The sequence below is a fragment of the Nicotiana sylvestris genome, chromosome 6 (genome assembly GCF_000393655.2).
Source record: "Nicotiana sylvestris chromosome 6, ASM39365v2, whole genome shotgun sequence".
Classification (NCBI taxonomy): domain Eukaryota; kingdom Viridiplantae; phylum Streptophyta; class Magnoliopsida; order Solanales; family Solanaceae; genus Nicotiana; species Nicotiana sylvestris.
This window is the reverse complement of record NC_091062.1, coordinates 16359200-16376732: the sequence shown is the minus strand read 5'-3', so window position 1 is coordinate 16376732 and position 17533 is coordinate 16359200. Positions and strand designations below refer to the sequence as shown.

At 39.3% G+C, this 17533-nt stretch overlaps 1 pseudogene; it reads left to right on the top strand.

Moving 5' to 3' along the window:
* Positions 1 to 13528, top strand: part of LOC138870303 (3-hydroxyisobutyryl-CoA hydrolase-like protein 5) — a 76931-nt pseudogene extending 63403 nt beyond the window's left edge.
* Positions 13529 to 17533: the final 4005 nt, after the last annotated feature.

The window sequence follows — 17533 nt, the reverse complement described above, 5'->3', positions numbered from 1 at the left end:
TCTATCCGAAACGATGGAAACTGGAACACCATGCAACCGCTCAATCTCCCGAATAAAGATTCTCGCCAGCCGCTCCGAGGAATATGTAGTACATACTAGAATGAAATGCGCTGACTTAGTCAGTCGATCCACAACGACCCAAATCGAATCGAACTTCTTCAAAGTCCGAGGAAGACCAGTCACGAAGTCCATAGTAACTCTCTCCCATTTCCACTCAGGAATAACCATCTGCTGTAGCAAACCGCCCCGCCTCTAATGCTCATATTTCACTTGCTGACAGTTGAGACACCGAGCCACATATCCCATAATGTCTTTCTTCATTCTCCTCCACCAGTAATGCTGTCTCAAGTCCTGATACATCTTCGCGGCACCCTGATGGATGGAATACCGCGAACTGTGGGCCTCCTCAAGAACCAAATCTCTAAGCCCATCAATATCGGGCACACAAATACGGCCCTGCATCCTCAATACACCATCATCACCTATAGCCACATCTCTGGTATCACCTCGCTGAACCCGATCTCTAAGGTCAAGCAAATGTGGATCATCATACTGGTGCTCTCTGATGCGATCATATAAGGAAGATCGAGAAATCACACTCGCCAACACTCGGCTAGGCTCAGAAATATCTAGCCGCACCATCTGATTGGCCAAAGCCTGAACATCAACTGCAAGAGGTCTCTCCCCAACTGGAATGTAAGCCAAACTCCCTATACTGATTGCCTTTCGGCTCAAAGCATCGGCCACTACATTGGCCTTACCCGGATGATACAGAATAGTAATATCATAGTCTTTAAGCAACTCAAGCCATCTCTGTTGCCTCAAATTAAGATCGTTTTGCTTAAATAAATGCTGAAGACTGCGGTGATCAGTGAATACCTCACAAGATACGCCGTACAAATAGTGCCTCCAAATCTTCAAGGCACGAACCATAGCAGCCAACTCTAAATCATGAACAGGATAGTTCTTCTCATGGGGCTTCAACTGATGAGAAGCATAAGCGATAACTCTACCCTCTTGCATTAGCACACAACCAATCCTAACTCTGGAAGCATCGCAATATACCATGTATGAACCTGCAGCTGATGGTAACACCAACACTGGAGCTGTGGTCAAAAGTGACTTGAGCTTCTGAAAGCTCTCCTCGCACTCGTCTGACCATACAAATGGAGCACCTTTCTAAGTCAACTTGGTCAAGGGCGATGCGATGGATGAAAATCCCTGAACAAACCGACGATAATAGCCTGCCAGCCCAAGAAAACTCCGGATCTCTGTGGCTGAGGACGGTCTAGACCAACTCTGCACTGCTTCTATGTTCCTTGGATCAACCTGAATACCCTCGCTGGACACTATGTGTCCCAAGAATACCGTAGAACTTAGCCAAAACTCACACTTGGAGAATTTAGCATAAAGTTTCTCCTCCCTCAATCTCTGCAACACTACACGCAAATGCCGGGCGTGCTCCTCCTGGCTACGCGAGTATACCAGAATATCATCAATGAATACAATGACAAAAGAATCCAGATATGGCCGAAATACACTGTTCATTAGATGCATGAATGCTGTTGGGGCATTGGTCAGCCCAAAAGACATGACTAGAAACTCATAGTGGCCATATCTAGTCCTGAAGGCAGTCTTAGGAATATCTGAATCCATGATCTTCAACTGGTGATAACCCAAACGAAGGTCGATCTTAGAAAACACCCTCGCTCCCTGAAGCTGATCAAATAAGTCATCAATGCGAGGCAAAGGATACTTGTTTTCACTGTTACCTTGTTCAACTGCTTATAATCAATGCACATTCTCATTGTGCCATCTTTCTTTTTCACAAATAACACAGGTGCACCCCACGGGGACACACTAGGCCGAATAAACCCCTTTTCTAGGAGTTCCTGAAGCTGCTCTTTCAATTCTTTTAGCTCCGCTGGTGCCATGCGGTATGGCGAAATAGAAATGGGCTTAGTGCCCGACACCAGGTCAATACCAAAATCAATATCCCGGTCCGGCGGCATGCCCGGCAGGTCTGCAGGAAATACATCAGGAAAGTCCCTCACAACTGGGACATAATCAATACTGGAAGTCTCAGCTCCCACATCACGCACGAAGGCCAAATATGATAAACAGCCTTTCCCAACCATATGTTGGGCTTTCAAGAAAGAAATTACTCTACTAGGAACATAATCAGTAATACCACGCCACTCGATCCTCGGAACACCCAGAATAGCCAAAGTAACTGTCTTAGCATGACAATCTAGAATAGCATGACACGGAGATAGCCAGTCAATGCCCAGAATAATATCAAAATCTACCATTCTCAACAGCAATAGATCAACTCGGGTCTCCAGACCCCTAATAGTCACAATACACGACCGATACACACGATCCACAATAACAGTATCGCCCACCGGGGTAGACACATGAACAGGTAAAGCAAGAGACTCCCGGGGTATACTCAAATAACGAGCAAAATATGAAGACACATAAGAATAGGTGGATCCGGGATCAAATAAGACATAGGCATCTGTGTGGCAGACTAAGATAATACCTGTGATAACAGCATCTGACGCAAGAGCATCTGTTCGGTCTGGGATAGCATAAAACCGAGCCTGACCACTGCCCGATCGACCTCCCCCTCTGGGGCGACCTCTAGATGCATGACCCTCACCCCTAGCTGACTGAGTGGGTGCTGAAGTAAATGGTGCAGAAGATGAGGACTGGCCCCTCTGCTGAGACTGACTGCCACGAAGCCGAGGACAATGCCTCTTCATGTGACCAAACACTCCACACTCATAACAACTACCCGACGCTGGATAAGGGAACTGATAGGAACCCCTCGTACCAAAGTGACTAGCTGATGCACTCGGTGCCGAAGAACCCTGGACTGAAGGAGCATGTGATGAACTCTGTGCTGGAAGGGCACCCAAAGAAGACTGACCCTGCTGAAATCCCTGATGACCACGACCTAAAGATGCCCCTCGATACTCGGAACGAGCCGACTGATGAGGCCTATAAGAACGACCCCTGCTCTGCTGAAACTGGCTCCTAGACGGAGCACCACTAAAACTACCTAATCCACGAGGCCTCTTGTCCTCCCTCTCCTCTCTCACCTGAGGACGATCTGCCTCAATATCTCGGGCAATATCGACTGCATCCTCAAAAGTATGGCTCAGAATCCTCTCTCGAGCCATCAGGATACGGATGGGATAAATGAGCCCATCCACGAACCTCCTAATCCTTTCCCGATCAGTCGGGACCATCCATGGAGCATAACGAGCTAACTCTGAAAAACTCACCTCGTACTGAGATACGGTCATATCTCCCTGACGAAGATACTCAAACTGCCTGCACCGCTGCTCTCTCTAAGATCGCGGTACCCACTTCTCCAGAAAGAGAGTGGAGAACTCCTGCCATGACAAGGGCGCTGAACCTACCGGCCTACGCCGCTTATATGCCTCCCACCAAGTAAAGGCTGCACCTGAGAACTGAAAAGTAGTAAAGGATACACCGCTAGTCTCCAAGATCCCTGCTATCCGCAGCATGCGTCTACACTTGTCTAGAAAACCTTGGGCATCCTCGCCCTGAGCACCACTGAAAGGAGGAGGTGCAAGTTTGCTGAATCTCTCAAGATGACGCTGCTCATCGTCTTGCATAACTGGGACCATAACCTCCTGAACTGGGGCAACCGGCTGAACTAGGACAACCTGATGTACTGGTGGTGCCTCTGGGGTCTGTAATCTCTGCACTATCGTCTCAGGTGTGCGAGCAACGGGGGTCTGACTACCTCCCCTTGCCTGTGAAGTAGCTGCTGCAGTGGTAGCTGAAACTGCCTGAGCCAGGTCAGTGCAAACTGATAAGATCTGTGCTAAGGCCTCTTGAAGACCCGGAATAACAATAGGCACAGCTGGTGCCTGACCATGTGCTGCTGGAATCTCTGCAGCTGGAGCCTGATCCTATGCCGGGGCAACTGGTGGGTCAACATGTGCTGCCCCTGCGGCTCTGCCTCGACCACGACTGCGTCCACGGCCTCTGGTGGCCTCAGTAGGTGGCAATGCTGGTCGTCCGTCCTGTCCATTAGCTCGTGTTCTCGCCATCTGCGAGAGAATAGAACAGCAAAATTCAGTTTTTTTGGGATCAACAAAGTCGCACGATAAGAATTCCAAGAATATGAAATTTTCCTAAAGGTTCTGCAGCCTCCCGAGGATAAGTTCAGACGTCTCCGTACCGATCCGCGTGACTCTACTAAACCGGCTCATGACTCGTGAGACCAAGTAACCTAGGCTCTGATACCAACTTGTCACGACCCAAATCCCGGTAGTGATGGCGCCCAACACACTACTAGGCAAGCCCGACTATTAGTCACACTTAACCCAATTTGTCAAAAATAGCGAATGGAAATATCAATTAATTCACGATCAAAGTACTGAAGAGTTTAACAAAATACACGACATGATCTCTCTAGGACCCGATGTCACGAATATGATCCTCTAGAATACAAAATATCACCCTAATACATAGTGTATCCAAAGTCTGATAATGCAGAAATAAAAAAGATAGGATAGGAGGGAAGAAATAAATGCTGCGAACGCTGTGCAGCTACCTTGATATTCCCGAAATGCTGGAATCCGTTGATCAACTGGATCTACTATGCCTGAGACTGCCCTGGATCTGCACACAAGGTGCAAGGAGTAAAGTGAGTACTCCGACCCAGTGAGTAGTAAAAGTAACTACAGTCCGAAGATAAGAAAATCCAGTAAATACACAAAGTAAGCTAAAATCTAAATATACAGCAACATATGGAACTGAACAGCTAAACAACAGTATAAAGGCAAATACATGAATGCAATGCAATGCATATGATGGTACATTCCAGTACCCACTGCGGCGTGCAGCCCGAGCCATCCATATTTATTTATCATCGACGGCGCTCACTGGGGGTGTGTACAGACTCCGGAGGGGCTCCTACAGCCCAAACGCAATATCTTGGTCAGTCATTGTTACCTGACCGGTCAACCATTATTACCTGACCAATTTATATCACAAAGTGCCATTGTTACCATTGTTCCAAGTATATATTACAGTGTCATTGTTACCACTGTTCCAAGTATATATTATAGTGTCATTGTTACCACTGTTTCAAGTATAACATACGGTGTCATTATTGCCACTGTTTCAAGTCACTTTATAATCCGTCCAGAAAATAATATAGTAATCCCCTTGGGCATTTACAAAGTAGAAGTTCCCAGCCCGAAATACATTTAAAATGTCATTTAAGTTTTCAACACTTAGAATTATGGCTGAGTTTGCCAGGCAGCATTTAAAACCTTGGACTGAAATTAAATGATATGCAAATCATGCTAAGCAGTAATGTAAATCCTCGAAGTATTATTCAAGTCGGCACAAGGCCCCAAACATGGCATCAAGCCCAGTAATATCAATAAAGTGTGTGTATCAATCACCAGTATAGTATAAACATCACACGGGATGGACCAAGTCACAATCCCCAATAGTATCTGACCCCGCACTCACCATGGAGTGCGTGTCACACCTCAATATAGCGTTACGATGTGAAAGTCCGGGGTTTCAAACCCTCAGAACAACATTTACATCTATTACTCACCTCTAACCGACCGTAGACTAGTCCGCAATGCCCTTTCCTCTTGAATTGACCTCTTCGCGCGTCAAATGTAGTCAAAACCACAATGAATACGTTACAATAGGCTAAGGGAATATAACCCAATCGAAAAGACTCGAAAAATGTCGAAAATCACGAAATTAGCAAAACTCGAGCCCCGGGCCCACGTCTCGAAATTCAGAAATTTTTACATCAATACGACCCTTATCTCTCCACGAGTCTATACATACCAAATTCACAAAAATCGGATTTCATTTGACCCCTCAAATCACCATTTAATTCTTTTAAGTTTCAAGCCCTAAACCACCATTTTTGTCCATAAATTACTTGAGTTTTCAGCTCTAATCCATATATTTAACTTGGAAATAAGTAGAAACAACTCACCTTTGATGCTTGATGAAATCCCCCTTGAAATTCTCTCCAAAATAATCCAAGCCAAATGAAAGAAATGAAAGAAATAAGCCAAATCCGTGTTTAAAAGAATCTGCCCGTGCTTCGTCGAGTTGTACCTTGCACTTGTGCTATACAAGTTGTACATCCTATTAAAAATTTTCCTTGTCGGATACCTTCTGTTTAAACACCCATAACGCCTTGTTTAAATATCCAAATGACCAACGGTTTGAAGATTTAGAAACTAGACTCGAAGATCTTTAATTTGATAGGTTGTACACCATATAACTCTTTATATATACCTAGATATGAGCTTCTAAATTAGGCTCCCCGAAATCAGAAAATTCTGGAGAACGAGCTCCACCAGTCATATTCAATCGACCATAACATTCTCTACAGATGTCCAAATTATGATTTCTTTAGCTTTCTGGAAACTAGACATGAAGGGATACAACTTTTGTTTTTTGAGCAATCTCAAAATTCCTTATATATCAAAAGATATAGGCCTCCGAAGTATGCTACACGATTGCATTTTTGTTGTGCAGAGACAGCTTCTGCAACCACTTTTCTTTTTTTTTTTCGTTTTGGTCCGAATTTCATTCTGTTAACCTTACGAAATCCACCCGAGGCCCCCGGGACCTTAACCAATTATATCAACATTTCCCACAATGTCATTCAAACTTGTTCCAACCTTCGGAACATCCAAAATAACATCAAAACATCAAATCATCATCGGATTCAAGCCTATGAACTTTGAAACTTCTAACTTTCACATCCGATGCGGAAAACGTCAAAACTAGTCCGAATGACCTCAAATTTTGCAGACAAGTCCAAAATGACATAACTAAGCTACAACAACTCTCGGAATTCCATTCCGACCCTCGGATCAAAATCTCACCTATCAACCGGAATTCGCCAAAATACTAACTTTGCCAATTCAAGCTTAATTCTACACCGGTCATCATAAAAATATTCCGGACACACTCCTAAGTCCCAAATCACCTAATGAAGCTATCCGAATTATAAAATTCGCATTTCGAGCTCTCTAACACATAAGTCAATATTCGGTTGACTTTTCCAACTTAAGCTTCCTTAAAAGAGACTAAGTGTCCCAAACCTTACCAAAATCATTCTGGAATGACTTCAACTTTTGCACACAAGTCACATTCGACATTACGGACTTGCCCCATATTTCGGATTCGCATTCCGACTCCGATATCAAAATTTCCACTTCCGGTCGAATTTTTCTCAAAAACCTTCAAATTTCTATACTTAGCCAAATGACTTCAGAATGACCTCCGGATATCCGAATCACTTTCGATCGCGCTACCAATCCTTAAATCATCCCCCGAAACTAACTGAATCATCGGAAATCAATTCCGAGACCTCTAACTCACAAGTCAACTTCCGATTGACTTTTCCAAACTAATTCTTCATTAAAGAGACTATTTGTCCCAATTTCTACCAAACTCGATCCGAATTGACTCAAATTCATCAAGTACACATATTGAAGAATGAATAAGAATATAATGGGGAATATGGGACGGAATTACAGGAGACGACGGGTTGGGTCGTCACACACAGTTAGGACAGAGGGATGATTGCGAATTCATTATGGTTTGAACTATTGATATTTAAGTGAACTTGGGCCTGAATTGACTGGTTTTGTCATATTTAGTACTCCTAATGTGCCATACGTGGTGACGATCCTAGTAAGAAGACTATATTTGTGGATAGAGTATACGGAGAATGTGTGATATTTGTTCATGGATGGAACACTATAGTAGATCTACCAGTGTTGCCGAGGTCTGTCTTTAATGTTATTATGTGCACGGATTGATCGGTATCGTACTATGCGATGCACAATTGTCGGGTAAAAGATATTAGATTTGATGTTCCTTATGATCTTAGCGATTGCCATAGGTGAGGAATTTCCTAATACGAAAGTTTTATAAGTGATGAATACAAAGGTGTTCAACATATCTAATTATGATTTAAGACAATAGGGTAAAGATTCTGACCCTTGGGATAGTGGTAGTTGCTAATAAGTTTCCAAATGAGTTACAAAAGGCATATGTAGGGTAAATATGCAAATATAAGATGAGCTTAACGATGAGGTATTCATACCTCTCTTTTCTAGAGTATTGCTTGCTTAATATTCGAGGACGAATGTTCTTTAAGTAGGGAGAATGTAACAATCCAAAATATTTTGATATACTTATTATTTGTGAGATTGAGATTAATTAAATAATTAGTGAGCCTATATTACACATATTAGTTGGGTAATAAATAATTAGAATAATAAATACTGATAAAAAAAATGGGCTAGGCCCACATTATTTCTGTGCTGGCTTACGTGCAATGACTTAAGTTAGAGGGTAAGGCCATTATCTAATGCATATACATAAGAGATTAATCGGTGGCGCTCATGTTTTGGCAAGAAAGGCTATAATTTGTCTCTTTGGTGGAGTGCATTGTCGAAATCGGGAATTAGGAGACTGAGTGTGCTTTTGCAACTCAAATTTGCTATCCAGGTATAAGATTAACTTCACATTCCTAGTTCCTAGGATAATATTAGGGGTAATTAAAGCTATTTGTAATGTTGACAAGAATTACTTTGGATACATACTGATCATGGCAGATATATACTTAGAAAACCTTGGAAAAATACATAGAATCTTATAATAGAACCTTAGTATTAGTTAATAATAACAAAGCTCTTTAAGATTGGTATTATGGAGTCAGAATACTTGGCATAGGAATCTGTTCCAGAAAACTTCATACAATATTGGACTAATTGTATTTATATATATTCATGAGATATATTCATTCTTCAGGTAAAGATTCACATGTATCTATGAAACCGACACTATCATATTCTACTTAGGAATAAATTTAGTTTGAATGAGCTTTAATGTGCTTTTGAATATCCATGTAACTAAAAGATTAGTCGAGTAGTTAACATGCCACATGCCGATTATCAAATTGTACTCTAATATAAGAAATTAACCTGCTTAGCATAGTTGATATTGTTAATTAATATTTTGGATAGATTGAGTCAATTAGAGGCTGTTTGGTTGGTGTTCTAGAAGTCGCAAGGTTGGGAAACTTGTCATTTGTGAGGTAAGTGAGACTTTAAGCTTTGGGTACTTGCTTTTCTAAATCCGTTTGAAAGTATGTTTTATTTTTGCCTGGTCCATGTGTTGGAACGAGCGTTCACTTGGCAAAATCGGCGGTCTTTGACTAGCCGCAAATATATATATTATTTTTTTAATAGCTAAAATTATTTAATAAGTGATTTGTAGTGTAGTGTGATGTGGCGTAGCCTTGTGCTATGGCGTTGGAGCATTAGAAATTATTTCTTCGTTGCCGTAATATATTTGGGGCATTGTGTATACTGCCGCTATATATTTGGGGCATTGTGTATGCCGCTATGATAGATTTGGGGCGTTGTATATGCCGCCGCTATATATTTGGGGCATTGTGTATGCCGCCGTGATAGATTTTGGGGCATTGTGTATGCCGCCGCTATATATTTGGGGCATTGCATATGCTGCCGTGATAGATTTGGGGCATTGTGTATGCTGTCGTGGACTCGTTGGGGGTGTTTGGTTAATTTTCTACACTGTCATTAATGACAAGTCCTTAGTGTAGATTGTGTTGAGGTATATATAGTATTGTTGTTGAATAATTGTTTGGACCTTATATAGTGTTTAAATTTTGTACATATTATTTGTGTGCTCGTTGTGTGTTTGTTTTTCTAACACTTGTTCCAGAGGTAATCAGAGTTGCGGGTCGATGATCTTACTGGGTTATATTTACGTATAACTCACTCCTTACCTGCATGTCCATGCATATACTATTGGTGAAGAAGGTGATAGTAGCCGACGAGTTCGCTAGAGTTGATTAAGTTATTGAGGTGAGCCGCCGCATTGTTCGTGGAGTCTGTCCAAAGAGTCTTTATCATTTATTCATATGAGGTCTTTTGTAATTCTCTTAGATGCTCCATGGTCTAGTGTGAGATTTGGGTTAGAGTTTTAATCTAATATTTTGAGATATTAATTGTTCATAATAGTTATTAGATTATTTGGATACTCATTTAATTAATCAAATGTTGCAAATAAATGGCTAAGGTAAGAAAGTATGGTTCGCCCGGCAGGTGGTGTTAGCCGGGTGCCACTCACGTCTAGGGAGTAGTTTGGGACGTGACATTTATCCTCTATTATACTTAGGGGTCGTTTAGTACAGTGTATAAGAATAGTATTGAATAATGTATATTAGTAATGTACAGATTAATAATGTATGGGTTAGTAATACAACAGTACAATGCAGAGATTATTTCTTAATCACTATTTGGTGTGGTGTATTAAAAATTAAAATACATTGCATAATTTTTAAGATAATTAATTGTTTACAAAAATGCTCTTCATATTCTTTTGTTTTAAGAGACTTTAAGGATAATTTTATCCTTAACCATGCTAATACATGTATTAATAGTTTTGGTATTGCTAATATCATAGTTTGCTATGTATTAGTTAAGCATAGGATAATACCAAATAGGTTGTATAACTAATACTTGTATTAGTAACATATAGGTTGAAACATGTACCAAATAAGGGATTAGTAATACCAAAGTTAATACATGCATTATTTTCTCTAATGCATCCAACCAAATGATCCCTTAAGGGGTACTCAATCACTTAAATTTAGCAAATCCTCTTGTATTTTTCCTTGACCTTAATAGATGACCAACATGGACTAGATAGATCGATTTCACGTGTCAAAAAACTCTGGAAAAATGGTCCAAATTTGCCTATCTACTTTCAAACATTGTTAAGGTATGAGGCAAAAATGAGAATTTGCTAATAACAAAGATATGAATGAACCTAAAATATAACGGACGATAAAATTAAGATATTTGTATCGTAGGAGAGTATTTTTGACTATTTTGTGTTTCTTCTATGATGAATTAAGGAGGGATTGTTGATATATTCAAGTGATAATGTGTATATGTAGGAGAATACTTGGGCTTAACAGGGGCAAAGCTGAAGGGTAAAGAAATTGTTTCTGCTGGACTTGCCACTCATTTTGTTCCTTCTGATGTCAGTTCAAGCTTCATTTTTCTCTGACCTTTTTCTTTTCTTGTTTCAACTGATAACCAAAATAGAGATGTATGTTAGCCTTGACTTTGTAGTGTATACTTTTTGTTCCTTCTTTGAGTATATGCACAAAGAGTGTAAAGAATTTACACTATCAGTGTAATTCATAGCATAAGGGAAGTCTTGGAGCAACGGTAAGGTTGTCTCACGAGTTCGAGCCATTGAAACAGTCACTGATACTTGCATCAGGGTAGGCTGCCTACATCACTCTCCCTTGGGGTGTTGCCCTTCCACGGACCCAGCATATATAAACACAGGATACTTTGTGCACCGGACTACCGTTATTTTGGTTATCATGCATATTAGGCTTGATATGAAAAATTACATGCGTTATGTAGGTCAACTTAACCTGATTGCCAGTACAAAGAACATAAAATCTATATTAATTTAATTTCATAGTCATCTTTAAGTATTTTGTGTTTCTATGAATGTTAGAAATTGGTTTGCTTGGAGAAGAGCTTGTTGAGCTTAACAACTGGAGAAGAGAAGGCTATCAGATCAGCCATTCAAGAATTCTCAACAAAAATTGAGATAGATGAAAGAAGTATCTTGAACAAGTAATACATTTATATTAATGTAATGCAATCTTTATTTATATAATCTTTTGATATGAACTGAGTTATATATGCATTATATATATTTAGGCTTTCCATAATCAATGAGTGCTTTTCCAAGGATTCCTGGGAGGACATTATGAAATCACTTGTAAGATAATTCTTCAGTCTTACTGCACGTTATGATGATAAAAAAATTTAGTAATTATTTTTATTTTCTATCTGGTGTCCGATACCCGCATTGGGATCCGATTAAATTCGGATTCGTGCGGGAAAGTCTCATATTGAGGGGTAAAGCGCTCTCTAACAAAAGCGACTTCATACATAAGGCTCAAACCCGAGACATCTGATTAAAGAAAAAGGAGTACTCACCATTCTACCACAATTCTTATTATTTAATGCTTATCTCATGTTCAGGAAGGTAGGAAATGATTGGATTGTAGCAGTGCTTGGAAGCTTAAAAAGATCGGTAATTCTTTACCTTTTACCAAAATAAACTTGCTTTGACTTCTATACATTTTAAAGACCAAAGGATTTAATTATATGCATTGACAATATAAATATTTTGCACTATATTAGTGTAGGTTACCACATTCATTCCAAAAATTTATATGTAATATCTTATAAGTAACCTAATTATGTATAATCTCAAATATTTCAGATTCGAGAAGGAAGAAAACTAACGTTGTCTGAATGCCTCAAGCAAGAATTTAGACTTTCAATAAACATATTGAGAACAATCATATCTAGCGATATCTATGAAGTAATTAAATATGTACATATTTCTCAATTATTTGTATTAAGAAATTTGAATTGTAATAATATCCCCCTTTTGAATCTAATTAGTTGAGTTATTGTTCCATTTATAAGGGCATACGGGCTATCACAATTAACAAGGATAATTCTCCAAAGGTATGTTTCTCTTCCTCTTTAGGAGAACCTTAGAGCAACACTAAAGTTATTTTTGTATGACATGTAGATCATGAGTTAGAGTCGTTGAAGCAGCCACTGATGCTTGCTTTAGGGTAGTTGTCTACATCACACCCATATGGGGGTGGCCCTTCTCCGAACCCCATATGAATGCGGAATATTTTGTGTATCGCGTTCCCTGTTTACATCACACATTCATGTTTGTTATTATCGGCAACCTAATTTAAATATATTATGCTACATCCGGTCCATATTATCTGTATCATAAGATTATCGCGTACAATTAAGAAAGATATCTAATAGCCTTAATTATAAGAGTATAGAACTAGACCGTTGTTTCTCTTAAATGTTTCACTTAATTAACACTCCACTAATTTGAACAGTAATGGGAATTCGAAGAAGAAAAGTAACAAATACTTCTAATTATTCTAAAACGTCACATATTTTGGAACAAAATTAATATGTCAAAACAACTAATTTGCGTGACTGGAGGAAGTATTGAGTCGTGCAAAGATTTACGAAAATAAGAAAGAACAACAAACAAACCCGATGCAATCTCATAAGTGGGGTTTGAGGTAGGGGGAGGTTGTGTGCAGGTAGACCTTACCTGTACCTTGAGAAGGTAGAGATGTTATTTCTAATAGGCCCACGGCTCCAGGTAAAATGAGAAAGAAGTGACAGATTATGCTAACTATGGTTCTATGGATTATTTACTCTAGAAGTGCATTAGAATGGATTTAGTCCAATCTTTTATTTAAACTATTACAGAAGAACCTAATTAAACTAACTAATTATGTTGCTACTTGATTTGTTCTCAGTGGTACTCTCCAACTCTTGAGAAGGTGAAAGATGAGCAACTCTAACTTGATTTTCAAGCCATTTGAAGAACATTTGGAGCTCTAAATTCCAGACAAAGAAGAGTTCAGGTTTGTAAGCATTCAAAATTGTTCTTTTTTGCTTCAAAAATTACCTTACATTATATGATTATGTAATAATTCATATAATATGATCAACAGGTGGGATTGAAAATATGAAAATTCAGTATATTATCAACTTAACCAAGAGAAGAATCAAAGAGGAATATCCCAATCAATTGCTCTTGAAACTCGTCGTAGACAATCTGCATTATGAGATTATTAGATAACAAATTCTATTTTATTTATAGAAACGTATGTTTGAGGCAAAGACGATTTGGTAAGGGGTATCATCTGAATATCTGATACTGCTATCGGAAAAAAATCTTTTTTATATGTGTTTGTGGAAATAATATTTTTCCAAAAAATAATTTCCGTACATGTACAATAGGTCTAAGATGATAAACGTTTGTTATTGTGAAGAGGAAAATGGAAAATACATTGTTGTGGATCTACAATGTAGACATAATGTCACGACCCAAATATCCCTTCGTAAGATGTCCTGACGGCACCTAGTCTCTACGACTAGGTAAGCCTAACATTTGCGGAATAATAAAAATGAAAGTATAAAATTAATAGCTAACTACAACAGATAATTAAATACTGATAGAAATGCCGCTCGACATGTACAATAACCAACTCTAAAAATATACACAAAATTCTCCCAAGACCCGGAACATCATAAGTCACAAGCTTCTAAGAATTTGTCTACTGTTCTACATACCAGTATCTAAAAGAAGTAAAGGAAGAATCAATACAAGGAGATAGGGGGACTCCGAGGTCTACGGATGCGGTAGATGCACCTTGAAGCCTCCGGAGTAGCAACGACTGTGCAACTAAAAGCGAGGTTGGTAGGAGGTACCTGGATCTGCACACGAAAAACATGTGCAGAATTATCACGGCCCGGATTTTCCACCCTCAGAAGTCGTGATGGCGTCTACTAGTGAAAGCTAGGCAAGCCAACCGTTTGAACTATTTACGTTTTTCCCATTTTTAATCGTTTAACAATTATGAACCAACAGTTTATAAATAGCGGAATTTAAACAACCAGAAGAAACAAATAAAACCATTTAAATATTTTCAATAAAATTTCTTAAACAAATACTACCAAGAACTGGTGTCATAACTTCACAGACGGTCTAGGAATACTACCAAAAAGGTCCGAGAAATAAATGCAACACTATTTCTGAAATACATAAATGAAACAGGATGAAAGGATAGATGGAGACGCCAAGGCCTGCGGATGCCTGTAGGACTACCTTAGATCTCCGAATGGATTGAAGGCAGCAAATCTCACTGCGGTCTAAAAGCTACAGCACTGGGATCTGCACACAGTGCAGAGTGTAGTATCAGCACAACCGACCCCATGTGCTGGTAAGTGCCTAGCCTAACCTCGGCGAAGTAGTGACGAGGCTAGGACCAGACTACCAAATAAACCTGTGCAGTTAAATCATATAAAAGGGAAAATAAAAGCAGAAATGTATAGTTAAGGATAGGAGGGGGAAAACATGTTGCGGGGACATCGAATAATAATATAAGAACAACAAATAAATATAAGGATCACCACAGTTCAATTGAAGATAGGATAGGGGGATCATGCTGCGGGGTACAACAAGTATCAACAAAAAACCAACAATTAAACGTAGAGAAGCCATAACTCAGTTATCAATAAAAGTTAGGAAATCAAGACAAGTGCACGACATCACCCTTCGTGCTTTAACACACTCTATCAAAAATAGTACACGGCATCACCCTTCGTGCTTTACACTCTTCCTCACCCAAGCAGCAATCACAAAGCAATTTGGGCCAGGGAATCAATAACATCAAAATAAAATCAAGTAACAACAGAAAATTAATAAATAAACATAAAGGACAACATAACTCAATTATCAGTAAAAATCAGGAAAACCAAGGACAAGTGAACGGCATTACCCTTCGTGCTTTTACTCTCGTCCCCACCATAAAATCAATATAAATGGCACAGAATTGTACATCGTGCGGCATGGCATCACCCTTTGTGCTTTAACACTCTTTTACCAAAACAATGCACGGCATCACCCTTCGTGCTTTAACACTCTTCCTCACCCAAGCAACAATCACAAAGCAATTTGGGAAAGGAAATAAATAAAATCACAATAAAATCCCGGCAAGGGAATAATGGTACAACAATCGAATCCCAGCAAGGGAACAATATCAAAAGCATCAACATCCCGGCAAGGGAGATAGCATTAAAAGCAACGATATCCCGGCAAGGGAGACAATATAATAATTCTCTTCTTTTTTTCACATTTACTTCGCAATTTGAGCCAATGCTCTATAAGGTTCAATCATCAATTATACTTCCACAATTCATTTTACAACTTGAGCCAATGCCCTTCAATATTCAAATACCAATATTACTTCTACAAGCTTTGTTCAACAATAGAAATCATCACATAAGTTATGAACAATACAAACGGAGTCACATTAATCATAGTATAAGACTTACAGGCATGCTTGACACCAACATCTAGATACTCATCACCATTCCTATACGTCGTACTCAACAATTAACATGTAGCAAATAGGACAAAACACCTAATTCCTCAAGCTAAGGTTAGACCAAACACTTACCTCGATGCCACGAATACAATTCAAGTCTCAACTACCGCTTTACCTCTCGATTTCACCACCAATTCGCTCATATCTAGCCACAAGTTACTTAACTATATCAATAGATGCTAAATGGATCAATTCCAATGCATGAAAATAGGTCATCTAAAGTTTTTCCCAAAAAGTCAAAAATCGCCCCGACCTACATGGTCAAAACCTAAGGTTCAAACCAAAACCCGATTACTCATTCCCCCATGAACCCAAATATATAATTTGTTTTGAAATCAGACCTCAAATCGAGGTCCAAATTTCCAAAATTTTAAAAACCTAGGTTCTACCCAAAACACCCAATTTCCCCCCATGAAAACCTTTGATTTGAGTTGAAATCATAAGAAAAGATGTTAAAGATCGAAGAAAACAAGTTAGAAATGACTTACAATCGATTTGGAAAAGTACTTGTCTTTGAAAAATCGTCCAAAGGGCTTTTGGTTTTGAAAGGGTTTGAAAAATGAAAGATTTTCGGCTAAGTTATGAATTTGCAGGTTGCAGATGTCACAATTGCGACCAGGGTTTACAATTGTGAACCATTTAGAAGACTGCTGTCATCGCATTTGCGATTAACGTTTTCAATTGCGAACTCATTTTTGCGATAGGATTGTCGCATTTGCGACACTGGGGAGTTCAGGGCATTTTCGCATTTGCGAAGGGACATTCGCATTTGCGATAAATACGTTGCATTTGTGACCCATGGCAACCTAGGTCGTCTTCGCATTTGTGATAAGAATTCGCATTTGCGGGCTCGGGTGTTGCAGACCTACAACATACCAGAAATTCCTAAGTCCAAATTTCACTCTGTGGCCTAACCAAAACTCACCCGAGCCCTCAGGGCTCCAAACCAAACATGCACACTAACCCAAAAACATCATACAGACTTGCTCGTGCAATCCAATCACCAAAATAACATCAACAACTATGAATTTAGCATCAAAATCAAAGAAAATCTCAAAAACTTCCAAACTTTCAAATTTTACAAATAAGGTTCCGAATCACGTCATATGACCTCCGTTTCTTACCAAATTTTACAGGCTCAACTTAAATCACATATAAGACTTATACATGACTCCGAAACAAAAATACGGGTCCGATACCATCAATTCCAAACACATTTCATTTCCAAAGACTTATATATATATACCATCAAATTCAAACATATTTCATTTTCAAAAACTCATATATATATATATTCCAGAAAATAATTTTCTTTAAAAATTTATTTCTCGGGCTTGGGACCTCGGAATTCGATTCCGGGCATAAGCCCAAGTGCCATATTTTCATACGGACCCTCCGGGACCGTCAAATCAC